The sequence below is a fragment of the Acanthisitta chloris genome, unplaced genomic scaffold (assembly GCF_000695815.1).
Source record: "Acanthisitta chloris isolate BGI_N310 unplaced genomic scaffold, ASM69581v1 scaffold6944, whole genome shotgun sequence".
NCBI classification, from domain to species: domain Eukaryota; kingdom Metazoa; phylum Chordata; class Aves; order Passeriformes; family Acanthisittidae; genus Acanthisitta; species Acanthisitta chloris.
The window spans coordinates 22,874-26,317 of NW_008667706.1; the positions used below are offsets into that span (position 1 = coordinate 22,874).

Below are 3,444 nucleotides of genomic sequence, written 5' to 3' on the forward strand. Positions count from 1 at the left end.
CAGGTTGGGTTTTTAAACAGGTTTTGAGAGGTTTGGAAAATGCTGCATTGGACTTTTGGGTGTACATGTTTACTCCTCCTTGATAGTGCTGCCACAGTCTGAGTGTTTTGCTGAAAGGGATGCAGCTGTGAAATGGGAGAGGCTGAAGCTGGTGAACTGGTACTGAAGAAATAAGTAACCAGTGTGGTGTTCAGGTGACCTTCCTGCAAGAGCCATAGATGAGCATTCGCTGGCAGCTGAAAAAACACTGCTCTGCAAGCAGGTCTGCTCTGCTCTGTGTTCCCTCTGACTCCTCGTTCTGTCTGGCTCAGCTGTTTTTCTGGAGAATCCCTTTGGATTTTTCTCTTTTGATGCAAGTCTGACTCTTGATGTAAAAATACATTACAGAGTGCCTGGTTTAGAGCTGGAACACTCTCCTCTGCTTCAACCCATACACCTTACAGCCTGGCCTTACCTACAGTTAGAGAAAATGGGCACTAAGTAGGAGTTGCCATGTGATCATCAATATATGTAGTTTAAACTAAACTTCCACAGTTAATTAGCAGGTAAATTAGTGTTTGGTTTTTCCCTGAAGGGGAGAGCAAGAAAGCTGATATATGAGTTACATGTATATGAACGACATCCAGATTTCCTTCAGTTGTCTGACTGGACATGCCTCAAAAGTGGACCAAAATACACACAGGAATGTTTAAGAACACCTGATCATTCTGCTTGGAGACTTTGGCCTTGCATGTAAAGGTCAGTGAGACTGGCAGTCATAAAGAAGGCTAACAGGTCCCGTTTGAAAGCAGATGGGCAGCACTTCTGACAGTTCAGGAGCTTTATTTAGCACAAGCCCAGTTTTAGGACCCTGAGCAGTTCTAAGTAGGAGTTTGGAAGGTTCATTAGAAAGACCATATGGATGAGTTGTCTCCTGACAGGGACATCCACTCACATATTGCTGTGTCTAACTATGGATTGAAGTGTGTTCTTTGAGACTGAGATTTTAATGCTCACAAACCATACAGAAAGTTGGTTTGTACAAATGTTTTTCAGATCATTCCTAGACCTTGAGAGAATCCCTCCCAGCCCTGAGATTAGGTAATGATAAAGAAAAGATAATACAAATTCAGGTTTTGCTTGAAAAATGTCTTTAACAAGCTTGCACTGTACTGTGCATGCACAGCATCACTGTGGTGGCTGCATAGGAAACTGTGAAACTAAACTGGAATGCTTTCTGTGCATTTATTATACTTTTATATATATTATTTATAACTATAAGATGACATGCACTTACCATGGCATCACTCCCTGTAGTCTAATTTTTTCCTATACTTCCCTGCAGTATTTAAGTTCATTACAGAATTAGAAGATCTGTTAATACTAGGAGTAATCAAATCATGGCTGAAGCTCTGACATGCAGAACTCTGTTCAGACTAATTAGTGCTGTGTATTCACAGATTTTGGTGTTGTGCACAGACTCTGTCCTTGGAGCATCTGTTGATCCTTGTTTCAATATGTGTGCCATGTTGTTCATGACAGATAGATCTGTTTCAGTCCATTCAGAAATAGAGCTGTGAACTAGATTGAAGCAAAGATGCCCTGAAGCAAAGTGGAAAATCAAAACAAATAGAGAAAAAATTACTTCTCATTTTCCTCAAAGAAACTTGACACAATCTTAACAGCAAATGAGCTTTTGCCAATCCTTCCACAGACTGACTGTACAGTAGCTACTGGTATTTATTATTCTAATCCTGCTGTAAGGTGTAAAGCTTAATTCCTCAGATGTAACTTCCTAATTTGTATGTTAAATGCTAGAATATCCATTATGCTCTCGGCAGGATTTTAGCCTGCAATGGTCATTGTGCCATAACTCTAAGGGATGTATTTTGTTTTCTGCTCCCCACTTGCCCCCAGTGGCTCTTGTGATGGTTTGGTGTGTGATAAGATGACACATTCACCGAAACTAGAAAGAAAATGCTCACTTGGATTATTGTTTTTGCTAGGTTAGCTTTGGGGAACACAATGCTGGAGCTTGGTGGAGAGTGGAGGAGCAGGAGAGGGTGCAGAGGTGACAACTGTTGCTTCTGCCTGGGGTAGACTTAACTCACCCTCGAAGGGAAACCACATTCTTTGTTTTAAAGCAGTGATTGTATTTTAACTGGGGTGTTGGAAAAGAAGAAGTCATCCCAGATTATTTTGAACTGGTAATAATTCATTCTTACCAAGGCTGGAGGAATATTAGGTATTCCCAGTCGTTCCTTGTGCTTTGTGCTGTTGCCACAAAAGGTAAAGAAGTAGCTTTTGGGTCATGCTAGAGCTAACAAGTTGCTCTATAAGCAGATGAACTAATGAGGAATAGTTTTGTTGTGGGTTTGTGTCCCATATCCCTTAAAACCCACCTCGAACCCCTCCAGGCTTTGCATTTGCAATCAGTGAAGCTGTGGCTGGTTTGAAGCTGTGCACAGACAGGTCAGGCAGTGCAGCACTGACAGCCCCTCAGTGTCCTCAACAGGAGGTGATTCCTGACATCTCCCAGCCCTTCCCTCTTCAGTGGATATCAGGCAGCAGCTTTCTGCCTCCAGTCTGATTTTTGGTAAAAGAAACTCCAGCCCTGTTTGCTGGTTGGTGAAAGCTCCTCAGTGATTGCAGAAGTAGTTGGTGAGTGGTAGATAGACAGGAAGGGGGTGAGAAAATGCTTTCTCAGGGGTGTTGGGAGGAGGTGAAGCAAATTTGAAATTCAGGCTCTTGTTGATTTAGAGAAACCTAATGTGTATGTAAAATTTTTGCCCTTATTTTGAAGAACTCTCCTTAGGTATGACCAGCAGCAACACTGAAATGGTGGATGTGTGACAGATTTCTTTAGTCAGCAGCAAAGCAATTAACATCAGTAGTATTACAATTTGCTCATAATATGTTGGTGTTGCATGTGTAAATAATTCATACATGCACTGAATGTTTGTTGCTCTTCATCTGGTGTTAAAAACTCTGTACCCTGCAGATTCTTGTTTCCTTCACAGTTTTTTTTAAAGCTAAAATGTTTATCAGCAGATCTTTCTGGAAAGTATTTGGAGCCTTTCAGAACAGTTATGTTGACAGACATGGATCAAAATATTATTCGCTAGACTGTTCTCCCATAGGATCATTTCCTTAGGTGTGTGAATAACTTCTCTACCTTAGGAACTGTTGCTTTTGGTTGTCTTTAAAATGAAAAATCCACCTCATTTTTAGTGAGTGTCTGTAGTGTACTTGAATATCTGCATTTGTTGACATGCCAGAATTTTAAGTTGCACAGAATTTAAAAGTTTGGTGGTGTATCCACTTAAATTCCTTTGGAATTAATATCTAGTGTTTGGTTCTGTAGTAACTCTCTTAAAAATGTGAAATATGTGTTTGAATCTGTTTGAGGGAACACAAGGTATTAAAAGGACTGTCCTTGGAACAGTAACTAACATACATAGGGAA

The 3,444-nt window shown here is 40.6% G+C and overlaps 1 protein-coding gene across 1 annotated transcript in view; it reads left to right on the forward strand.

The window, feature by feature from the left end:
• The window catches only part of USP10 (ubiquitin specific peptidase 10), a gene marked incomplete at its 5' end in the record, with an annotated part of 29,212 nt that overhangs the window by 3,231 nt on the left and 22,537 nt on the right, over positions 1–3,444 (forward strand). The window lies entirely within an intron of this gene.